Below are 12,770 nucleotides of genomic sequence, written 5' to 3' on the forward strand. Positions count from 1 at the left end.
GACCGGGATCCACAGTTCACTAGAGGTGTCTCTCCCATAAGATAAATAGCATGTTGGGTGAACAAATTACAGTCGGGCAATTGACAAATAGAGAGGGCATGACAATGCACATACATGATATGATAAATATAGTGAGATTTAATTGGGCATTACGACAAAGTACATAGACCGCTATCCAAGCATGCATCTATGCCTAAAAAGTCCACCTTCAAGGTTATCATCCGAACCCCTTCCGAGTATTAAGTTGCAAACAACGAGACAATTACATTAAGTATGGTGCGTAATGTAATCAATAACTACATCCTTAGACATAGCATCAATGTTTTATCCCTAGTGGCAACAACGACATCCACAACCTTAGAACTTTCCGTCACCGTCCCGCATTTAATGGAGGCATGAACCCACTATCGAGCATAAATACTCCCTCTTGGAGTTAAGAGCAAAAACTTGGCCGAGCCTCTACTAATAACGGAGAGCATGCAAGATCATAAACAACACATAGGTAATAGATTGATAATTAACATAACATAGTATTCTCTATCCATCGGATCCCGACAAACACAACATATAGTATTACAGATAGATGATCTTGATCATGTTAGGCAGCTAACAAGATCCAACAATGAAGCACATAAGGAGAAGACGACCATCTAGCTACTGCTATGGACCCATAGTCCAGGGGTGAACTACTCACTCATCACTCCGGAGGCGATCATGGCGATGAAGAGTCCTCCGGGAGATGATTCCCCTCTCCGGCAGGTGCCGGAGGTGATCTCCGAATCCCCCGAGATGGGATTGGCGGCGGCGGCGTCTCGGTAAGGTTTTCCGTATCGTGGCTCTCGGTGCGGGGGTTTCGCGACGAAGGCTTTAAGTAGGCGGAAGGGCAACGCGGGGGGCCACACGAGGGCCCCACACGCCGAGGCCGCGCGGCCTAGGGCTGGGCCGCGCCGCCGCCTGTTGTGGCGGCGCCTCGTGGCCCCACTTCCTTTCCCCCTCGGTCTTCCGGAAGCTTCGTGCAAAAATAGGACCCCGGGCGTTGATTTCGTCCAATTCCGAGAATATTTCCTTTGTAGGATTTCTGAAACCAAAAACGATAGAAAACAGCAACTGGCTCTTCGGCATCTTGTTAATAGGTTAGTGCCGGAAAATGCATAAATACGACATATAATGTGTATAAAACATGTAGATATCATCAATAATGTAGCATGGAACATAAGAAATTATCGATACGTCGGAGACGTATCGGCATCCCCAAGCTTAGTTCCGCTCGTCCCGAAGCGGTAAACGATAACAAAGATAATTTCTAGAGTGACATGCCATCATAAACTTGATCATACTATTGTAAGCATATGTAATGAATGCAGCGATCAAAACAATGGTAATGACATGAGTAAACAAATGAATCATAAAGCAAAGACTTTTCATGAATAGTACTTTAATACAAGCATCAATAAGTCTTGCATAAGAGTTAACTCATAAAGCAATAAATCAAAGTAAAGGTATTGAAGCAACACAAAAGAAGACTAAGTTTCAGCGGTTGCTTTCAACTTATAACATGTATATCTCATGGATATTGTCAATGTAAAGTAATATAACAAGTGCAATATGCAAGTATGTAGGAATAAATGCACAGTTCACACAAGTGTTTGCTTCTTGAGGTGGAGAGAGATAGGTGAACTGACTCAACATAAAAGTAAAGGAAAGGTCATTCAAAGAGGAAAGCATCGATTGCTATATTTGCGCTAGAGCTTTTATTTTGAAAACATGAAACAATTTTGTCAACGGTAGTAATAAAGCATATGAGTTATGTAAATTATATCTTACAAGTTGCAAGCCTCATGCATAGTATACTAATAGTGCCCGCACCTTGTCCTAATTAGCTTGGACTACCGGATCATCGCAATACACATGTTTTAACCAAGTGTCACAAAGGGGTACCTCCATGCCGCCTGTACAAAGGTCTAAGGAGAAAGCTCGCATTTTGGATTTCTCGCTTTTGATTATTCTCAACTTAGACATCCATACCGGGACAACATGGACAACAGATAATGGACTCCTCTTTAATGCATAAGCATGTAGCAACAATTAGTGTTCTCATATGAGATTGAGGATATATGTCCAAAACTGAAACTTCCACCATGATTCATGGCTTTAGTTAGCGGCCCAATGTTCTTCTCTAACAATATGCATGCTCTAACCATTAAAGTGGTAGATCTCTCTTACTTCGGACAAGACGGACATGCATAGCAACTCACATGATATTCAACAAAGAGTAGTTGATGGCGTCCCCAGGAACATGGTTATCGCACAACAAGCAACTTAATAAGAGATAAAGTGCATAAGTACATATTCAATACCACAATAGTTTTTAAGGCTATTTTGTCCCATGAGCTATATATTGCAAAGGCGAATGATGGAAATTTAAAGGTAGAACTCAAGCAATTTACTTTGGAATGGCGGAGAAATACCATGTAGTAGGTAGGTATGGTGGACACAAATGGCATAGTGGTTGGCTCAAGGATTTTGGATGCATGAGAAGTATTCCCTCTCGATACAAGGTTTAGGCTAGCAAGGTTATTTGAAACAAACACAAGGATGAACCGGTGCAGCAAAACTCACATAAAAGACATATTGTAAACATTATAAGACTCTACACCGTCTTCCTTGTTGTTCAAAACTCAATACTAGAAATTATCTAGACTTTAGAGAGACCAAATATGCAAACCAAATTTTAGCAAGCTCTATGTATTTCTTCATTAATGGGTGCAAAGTATATGATGCAAGAGCTTAAACATGAGCACAACAATTGCCAAGTATCGAATTATCCAAGACATTTTAGAATTACTACATGTAGCATTTCCCGATTCCAACCATATAACAATTTAACGAAGAAGATTCAACCTTCGCCTTGAACATTATGAGTAAAGCCTAAGGACATATTTGTCCATATGCAACAGCGGAGCGTGTCTCTCTCCCACACGATGAATGCTAGGATCCATTTTATTCAAACAAAAACAAAAACTAAAACAAACCGACGCTCCAAGCAAAGTACATAAGATGTGATCGAATAAAAATATAGTTTCGGGGAGGAACCTGATGATGTTGTCGATGAAGAAGGGGATGCCTTGGGCATCCCCAAGCTTAGACGCTTGAGTCTTCTTAAAATATGCAGGGGTGAACCACGGGGCATCCCCAAGCTTAGAGCTTTCACTCCTCTTGATCATAGTATATCATACTCCTCTCTTGATCCTTGAAAACTTCCTCCACACCAAACTCGAAACAACTCATTAGAGGGTTAGTGCACAATAAAAGTTTACATGTTCAGAGGTGACGTAATCATTCTTAACACTTCTGGACATTGCACAAAGCTACTCGGACATTAATGGATCAAAGAAATTCATCCAACATAGCAAAAGAGGCAATGCGAAATAAAAGGCAGAATCTGTCAAAACAGTAACAGTTCGTAAAGACGAATTTTAAAGTGGCACCAGACTTGCTCAAATGAAAATGCCCAAATTGAATGAAAGTTGCGTACATATCTGAGGATCACGCACGTAAATTGGCATATTTTTCTGAGCTACCTACGGAGAGGCAGGTCGAAATTCGTGACAACAAAGAAATCAGTAACTCGAGCAAGTAATCCAAATCTAGTATGAACCTTACTATCAAAGACTTTACTTGGCACAACAAAATGATAAGGAGAGGTTGCTACAGTAGTAAACAACTTCCAAGACTCAAATATAAAACAAAGTACTGTAGTAAAAACATGGGTTGTCTCCCATAAGCGCTTTTCTTTAACGCCTTTCGGCTAGGCGCGAAAGTGTGAATCAAGTATTATCAAGAGATGAAGCATCGACATCATAATTTGTTCTAATAATAGAATCATAAGGTAACTTCATTCTTTTTCTAGGGAAGTGTTCCATACCTTTCTTGAGAGGAAATTGATATTTAATATTACCTTCCTTCATATCAATAGTAGCACCAACGGTTCGAAGAAAAGGTCTTCCCAATATAATGGGGCAAGATGCATTGCATTCAATATCCAAGACAACAAAATCAACGGGGACAAGGTTATTGTTAACCATAATACGAACATTATCAACTCTCCCCAAAGGTTTCTTTTTAGCATTATCAGCGAGATTAACATCCAAATAACAATTCTTTAGTGGTGGCAAGTCAAGCACATCATAGACTTTCTTAGGCATAACATAAATACTTGCACCAAGATCACATAAAGCATTACAATCAAAATCATTGACCCTCATCTTAATGATGGGCTCCCAACCATCTTCTAACTTCCTAGGAATAGAGGTTTCAAGTTTTAGTTTCTCTTCTCTAGCTTTTATGAGAGCATTTGTAATATGTTTTGTAAAGGCCAAATTTATAGCACTAGCATTAGGACTCTTAGAAAGTTTTTGTAAGAACTTTATAACTTCAGAGATGTGACAATCATCAAAATCTAAATCATTATGAGCTACAGCAATGGGATCATCATCCCCAATGTTGGAAAAAATTTCAGCAGTTTTATCACGAGCAGTTTCAGCAGTTTTAGCAATTTCAGGCAGTTTTGTACGCTTTGCACTAGGAGTAGAAACATTGCCAACACCAATTATTTTACCATTGATAGTAGGAGGTGCAGCAACATGTGAGGAATCAACATTACTTGTGGTGGTAATAGTCCAAACCTTAGCTACATTATTCTTTTTAGCTAGTTTTTCATTTTCTTCTCTATCCCACCTAGCACGCAATTCAACCATTAATCTTATATTCTCATTAATTCTAACTTGGATGGCATTTGCTGTAGTATTAATCTTATTATCAATATCCTTATTAGTCATAACTTTCAATTTTAAAAGATCAACATCAGAGGCAAGTCTATCAACTCTAGAAGCAAGAATATCAATTTTATCAAGCTTTTCCTCAACGTATTTGTTAAAAGCAGTTTGTGTACTAATAAATTCTTTAAGCATAGCTTCAAGACCAGGGGGTACACTCCTATTATTGTTGTAAGAATTCCCATAAGAATTACCATAACCATTACCATTAGCGAAGGATATGGCCTATAGTTATTACCATAATTGTTCCTATAAGCATTGTTGTTGAAATTATTGTTTTTAATGAAATTCACATCAACATTTTCTTCTTGAGCAACCAATGAAGCTAAAGGAACATTATTTGGATCAACATTAGATCTACCATTCACAAGCATAGACATAATCACATCAATCTTATCACTCAAGGAGGAGGTTTCTTCGACAGAATTTACCTTCTTACCTTGTGGAGCTCTTTCCGTGTGCCATTCAGAGTAATTTATCATCATATCATCAAGAAGCTTCGTAGCCGCCCCCAAAGTGATGGACATAAAGGTACCTCCAGCAGCTGAATCCAATAAATTCCGCGAAGAAAAATTTAGTCGTGCATAGAAGGTTTGGATGATCATCCAAGTAGTCAGTCCATGGGTTGGGCAATTCTTTACCAAAGATTTCATTCTCTCCCATGCTTGAGCAACATGTTCATTATCTAATTGCTTAAAATTCATTATGCTACTTCTCAAAGATATAATTTTAGCGGGAGGATAATATCTACCAATAAAAGCATCCTTACATTTAGTCCATGAATCAATACTATTCTTAGGCAAAGATAGCAACCAATCTTTAGCTCTTCCTCTTAATGAGAAAGGAAACAATTTCAATTTAATAATATCACCATCTACATCCTTATACTTTTGCATTTCACATAGTTCAACAAAATTATTAAGATGGGCAGCAGCATCATCAGAACTAATACCAGAAAATTGCTCTCTCATGACAAGATTCAGTAAAGCAGGTTTAATTTCAAAGAATTCTGCTGTAGTAGCACGTGGAGCAATAGGTGTGCATAGGAAATCATTATTATTTGTGGTTGTGAAGTCACACAACTTAGTGTTTTCAGGAGTATTCATTTTAGCAGTAGTAAATAAAGCAAACTAGATAAAGTAAATGCAAGTAACTAATTTTTTTTGTTGTGTTTTTGATATAGAAAGCAAGACAGTAAATAAAGTAAAGCTAGCAACTAATTTTTGTGTGTTTTGTTTAGGTGCAGCAAACAAAGTAGTAAATAAAATAAAGCAAGACAAAAACAAAGTAAAGAGATTGGATTGTGGAGACTCCCCTTGCAGCGTGTCTTGATCTCCCCGGCAACGGCGCCAGAAAAGTAGCTTGATGCGTGCAGTTGACACACGTCCGTTGGGAACCCCAAGAGGAAGGTGTGATGCAGACAGTAGCAAGTTTTCCCTCAGAAAGAAACCAAGGTTTATCGAACCAGGAGGAGCCAAGAAGCACGTTGAAGGTTGATGGTGGAGGAATGTAATGCGGCGCAACACCAGGGATTCCGGCGCCAACGTGGAACCTGCACAACACAACCAAAGTACTTTGCCCCAACGTAACAGTGAGGTTGTCAATCTCACCGGCTTGCTGTAACAAAGGATTAACCGTATTGTGTGGAAGATGATTGTTTGCAGAAAACAGTAAAGAACAATTGCAGTAGATTGTATGCGATGTAAAGAATAGGACCGGGATCCACAGTTCACTAGAGGTGTCTCTCCCATAAGATAAATAGCATGTTGGGTGAACAAATTACAGTCGGGCAATTGACAAATAGAGAGGGCATGACAATGCACATACATGATATGATAAATATTGTGAGATTTAATTGGGCATTACGACAAAGTACATAGACCGCTATCCAAACATGCATCTATGCCTAAAAAGTCCACCTTCGAGGTTATCATCCGAACCCCTTCCAGGTATTAAGTTGCAAACAACGGACAATTGCATTAAGTATGGTGTGTAATGTAATCAATAACTACATCCTTAGACATAGCATCAATGTTTTATCCCTAGTGGCAACAACACATCCACAACCTTAGAACTTTCTATCACCGTCCCGGATTTAATGGAGGCATGAACCCACTATCGAGCATAAATACTCCCTCTTGGAGTTAAGAGCAAAAACTTGGCCGAGCCTCTACTAATAACGGAGAGCATGCAAGATCATAAACAACACATAGGTAATAGATTGATAATTAACATAACATAGTATTCTCTATCCATCGGATCCCGACAAACACAACATATAGTATTATAGATAGATGATCTTGATCATGTTAGGCAGCTCACAAGATCCAACAATGAAGCACATAAGGAGAAGACGACCATCTAGCTACTCGCTATGGACCCATAGTCCAGGGGTGAACTACTCACTCATCACTCCGGAGGCGATCATGGCGATGAAGAGTCCTCCGGGAGATGATTCCCCTCTCCGGCAGGGTGCCGGAGGTGATCTCCAGAATCCCCCGAGATGGGATTGGCGGCGGCGGCGTCTCAGTAAGGTTTTCCGTATCGTGGCTCTCGGTGCTGGGGGTTTCGCGATGAAGGCTGTAAGTAGGCGGAAGGGCAACGCGGGGGGCCACACGAGGGCCCCACACGCTAGGGCCGCGCGGCCTAGGGCTAGGCCGCGCCGCGCCGCCCTGTTGTGGCGGCGCCTCGTGGCCCCACTTCCTTTCCCCCTCGGTCTTCTGGAAGCTTCGTGCAAAAATAGGACCCTGGGCGTTGATTTCGTCCAATTCCGAGAATATTTCCTTTGTAGGATTTACGAAACCAAAAACGAGTAGAAAACAACAACCGGCTCTTCGGCATCTTGTTAATAGGTTAGTGCCGGAAAATGCATAAATACGACATATAATGTGTATAAAACATGTAGATATCATCAATAATGTAGCATGGAACATAAGAAATTATCGATACGTCGGAGACGTATCAGTCACCATATATACAAGCAAGGCCAAACTTTTGACTAGTATTACAATTCATAGCGGTCGCTAAGATGACATGAAAGCTAGTACTATGAACATGAACTTGCAAATCATCATTCCACATTAGCCATAGCCCACCCGAGCGACGTCGAGAGGGAACTACAACAACATCGGCCATATTAAATCTAATAACTAGATCAGATGATTTGAATTTAGAAGATTTGATCTCAAAGACAAAAATTACCTGAGGTTTCGTGGAATGGATCATGTTGGTAACATGGGTCATCTTCTCACTGCGAAGGCTTCTACCCATACCTTGGCAATTCCATCCGAGCGCCTTCATGGATCTCGGCTACAGCCCAGGGCAAGCAAGGAGAAAACCAACTACTTGCCTTCCTATGTTCTGGCGCCACGGGGAGTACCTCCTCTTCTAGTGACAACTCAACTCTCCAAGTTCAGATTCGACGGTTCCGACCCAGACTGATTTGAGATTTGAGTTCTTTTCCTAATTCGGCTCACAGGATGTTCCGCAATTAGATTTCGTTAGGAAACTTTGCCTAGTACATATTAGATGGAGATGGGAGCTAATTTGGTAGAATACGCCAAAGATCAGAACCGAATCGAGTGGGTGGAGTAGAGTCCGGGAATGGCAAGGAGTATAAAGAGGGCGTTGTTGCGGGCGCGATGCGGATGGTGAGCGAGTGGAGCTGAAGTTGTTGATAGGTGAAGGATGGAGCGGATCAAGGCGATTCAGAGGTGGAGTGGCAAGATCGGAGACGACGATGAAAGGCGGCGGAGAATGAGCTGACTTGCTTATCTAATTTTTCCTCTTTCCTTGTGAGTTTCTGAACCTTGAAATTGGGGATTTTGCAGAGCAGGGGATAATCGGGGAGGAAAGGAAACTGGGGATAGGAATCAAGATAGCTTGAGAAGGAACTGGGGAGATCAGAATGGCATCACGCCAGTAACCGGCAAATCGCCACAGTCGCCACCTCGGGCAAGTCCTATCTTTAGGCCTCAAGTTGTTGTCTTAGCCCGCCTGGTTTTATATATTGCAAGGCTGCGCTTGTATGCTAGTAGCTCGCTAATGAAGGTCAAAGTTAAAAATTCTGCATGACTTCTGTTGCCGCTCGGGCCAGACTCCGAATTGGGCCAAATCTGGTATAATATTCAGTAAGCATGTCCCTCTCACTACTTGCCAATCCATCAAGCAAATATTCCCAGTGCCAAATATTGACAAGAACTTCATTCATCTCGGTCATCCTCTTCTCTTGCGCGGTAAAGATAGAACATCAGCCTATGACTTTGTGTTAGAAAAATTCAAATCAAAACTTACAACCTACAAGGCTGATAAGCTTTCTCATGCTGCAAGACTTGAACTCATAAAATATATTTTTCCCCCATCCCTCTTTACTACATGTCCAATATCCTTTTAGCTAAAAAATTCATTGCAAAGCTCACTGCCATCATTAGAAACTTTTGGTGGACAGGAATTAGAGAGGAAGCAAATACTAGAAGCATGTGCTTGAGAGCTTGGAAGGACATCTGTGCGCCAAAAAGTGAAGGCGGTTTAGGAATCAGAAATCTCCAAGCCATGAATCAAAGCGGCTTGGAGGATTGCTGATCAACCTAATGACTTTCTCCATGCTGTTCTCAAATCCAAATACTTCCCAGATTCTTCCATTTGGCGGCCGAACTCAAATGCTCCGAAATCAGCCTTCTGGGCATCAATAATAAAAATCCGTCCTATTCTCAAGACACACTCCTTCTACCAAATAACTCAAGGACAAATCTCTCTTTGGAGCACCCCGTGGTGCAATGATTGGGCTCACATATATGATGCTCTTATCATTCAACCCAATAACTTCTCTTACCTAGCCAAAGTGAAAGATTTGTGGATGCCCAATCAAAAAGCTTGGAACAATCAGCTTATAGACTCTCTTTTTCAACCTTACATGGCTGCCACAATAAAAAATACGCCAATCTTATGGTCTCAAGATGAAGACATTCTTTGTTGGAAACTAACTCCTGCGGGTAAGTTTAGTACCAAAAGTGCCTACCATGCTTGCCTTCAAACTTTGCAGGAAAATGGAGAGCCAAAGCCAAGAGATGTACACCCAGAGACAATTCAATTGCTGGAAAAAATTTGGAAAAATAAGCAGGTAACACCAAGAGTACAAGCATTTGGTTGGAGGTTACTAAGGAAGGCAATTCACACTGGTGCTCGAGCAGGTAAGTACACTAAACATATTATCAAACTATGCTCGAGATGTGGTACAGAAGAGGACGACATTCATCTATTTTTCACATGTAACTTGGCAAGGGCAGCTTGGTTTAGTGAACCCTGGTACATTAGATCTGACATCCTTATTTCGAGCACAACCTCTCTTACACAAATATTTTTCAAACTGCTAAATATGAACCATTCGCATGCCACTCTACCAAATATTTTAACCTTCATGTGGTGCAGTTGGAAGTCGCGCAACAACAATTTATTTGACAGGAAACAGGGGCATCCGAGTCAAGTTCACCATATGGCGAATGCAATCGAACAAAATCTGGAGATGGTGGATGTTTTACAGGTACAACAGCTGAAACCGGGCATGGAAGGGCAAGGTGGAGCACGACAAGGTGATCTTAAATGCCTTCCAAAACTGGGAGAAACGCTCAAGACAAACAACCTGATTTAGGGAACCAAGATCTTCACCGATGCGACCTGGAAGACAAAGGATACGCCAGGTTTGGAGATAGAAGCAGTTACAGGAATTGGAGTCCATTGTCAGATTAAAGAGGACAATTATACCGCTACAGTTATGATTCAAGCGTCCACATTGAAGACTCCTTCTGTTCTGCAAGCTGAAGCAGAAGCTCTTCTTTTTGCAATCAGATTTGCAACAACTCTTCAACTAGAACAACCAACTTTTCTTACGGATAACAACACTCTAGCCAAAGCTACATCAGCTACATCTGCTTCACAAGTACATGTCCCTTGGGAGATCAGAAGATACATAGCTGAGTACATCCAATTCTCAGACTCTTCTACCACAACGACATACCACATCAAAAGTGATCTTAGTAGAGTTGCTCACAATTGTGCTTGTCAGGCTTTAGGACATAATTTGTCTCATCCTACCTATATCTGCACTAGTTCAGCTCATAGAAACTCTCTATGCCCTGTTATTTATGCAGTTCAACAGATGTGTAATACATGCTGTAAACTACCTATGAGTTGAATATATTTTGGCGCCTCCGGCGCCTCACCTTGTTCAAAAAAAGGTTATTTATTTTAACACCCCCACTAATCACTGGTTGATTGTATTAAAGTTCATCATCTTGATTAAATCTCCCCCAAAAACCTTGTGGGAAAAATGTGAGAAGTGGTATAGGATATGATGTTAAAACTCCATCAAACCTAGTGGAAAAATAAGGAGAAATGATTCATCATATAATTGGTGTTGTCTCTTTGTTAACTCGATATGAGAAAAACCTTGTAAAAGGGGAAAACCCATAGAGTTTAGAGAACAATGTATGTCGTGTATACTTTCCTAAAAAACCTTGGTGGGGAAAAAAGAAAGTATGACATAACATCTTGTGCTCTCAATCTTCTAAAATCCGCTCTCGACAGAGCGTGCTGCTAACGTGTTAAAGGTAATCAAGAGAGAAACTAAAGACAACAACAAATGATTCAACTATCCCTTTATTGACCAATGATTCGAACTTATACGGAGTACAACAGTAACATGCACTGGACCATATTCTGCAGCCCGTTTGGTAGCCTGTGAAGCATGAGTTGGGACACATCGTGCATCCCATTTGGTGGTTGCATGGAAATACTTTTGATATGTGTGATACAAACTTGTGTGTTTGGTGCATATGGCCCATGTTTTCTGGTAATCACTTCTCCCAAGTGGTGACCTTACCACCACAACCACAAACAACAACAATTGAAAAGCAAGCACATGGTAGTAAATCTAAATTAGACAACAGTTCATCATCATGAAAAAGCAACAGTTCATCATCATCAACAAGTACATGATCATAACCATGATGGACACAAAAAGCACCAGTTCATCATCTTCAAACGCATCAGTTCATCAACAGTTCCTAGCTAATGATGCAACAACAGTTAAAGCAGCAAAAGGTGGTGGCACATCGGTGGAGAGGTTAACATATATACCACCTCCGATTTCCCCATAAGTTTTCTTCAAGTTCTAGCTAATGGAGGGATACAATGATGAGACCTAAGATCAAGGGGTTGCCCAATCTCACGAATTGACCCGAAAGAGGAGGAGGGGAAAGAGGAAACACACGAAGAACACGACGAACTCGATGAACACAACGAACTCACTCACACACACACACACCAACCCGATACATATGGATCTGGTGAATGGATGAACTATGGGGATGGATCTCCTTCGGTGTGTTGTAGATGGATCTGGTGGATGGCGGATCTGTTTGGAGACGAATGGATCTCTTTTTAGCATCGGTCCCTTCACAACTTTTATAGTGTTTGACCTTGGGGAACGCAACGGCAGACGGTACGGACGGGGCTTGCCCGTACCGATCCCCGTTAAAGCCCCTGGAACCGCCTTTTCGAGCGTAGTCAACTTTGCCATGCTCCTGACGCGGTTTTCTTCAGTAATTGCAGGTCCATTTGCCATTATGACGTGATATCCTGCACATCATCCAAAAATAGAAGAGATTGCACATATTTGCATTGATTAGGCATTAGTGGCAAGTTGAGATGAGAGGCAAACTTAGTCAATTTCTTGACTTAGCTAGGGGTTTAAACGCGAGAAAATATGGCGTATTTCACAGCCATCAACTTCCCCAAGCTTAAACTTGATCGTCCTCGAGCAAGAAACAAAGAATCATAAGGAACTTGGCGTTTAAACCAATACAATGAGAAGGCAAAGTCACTTACACGTGGTAGCCTTGTGAGTCCAACACTTCTTCCATTTGAAAGCTTAGCATA

Source organism: Lolium rigidum, chromosome 4 (genome assembly GCF_022539505.1).
Source record: "Lolium rigidum isolate FL_2022 chromosome 4, APGP_CSIRO_Lrig_0.1, whole genome shotgun sequence".
Lineage (NCBI taxonomy): Eukaryota > Viridiplantae > Streptophyta > Magnoliopsida > Poales > Poaceae > Lolium > Lolium rigidum.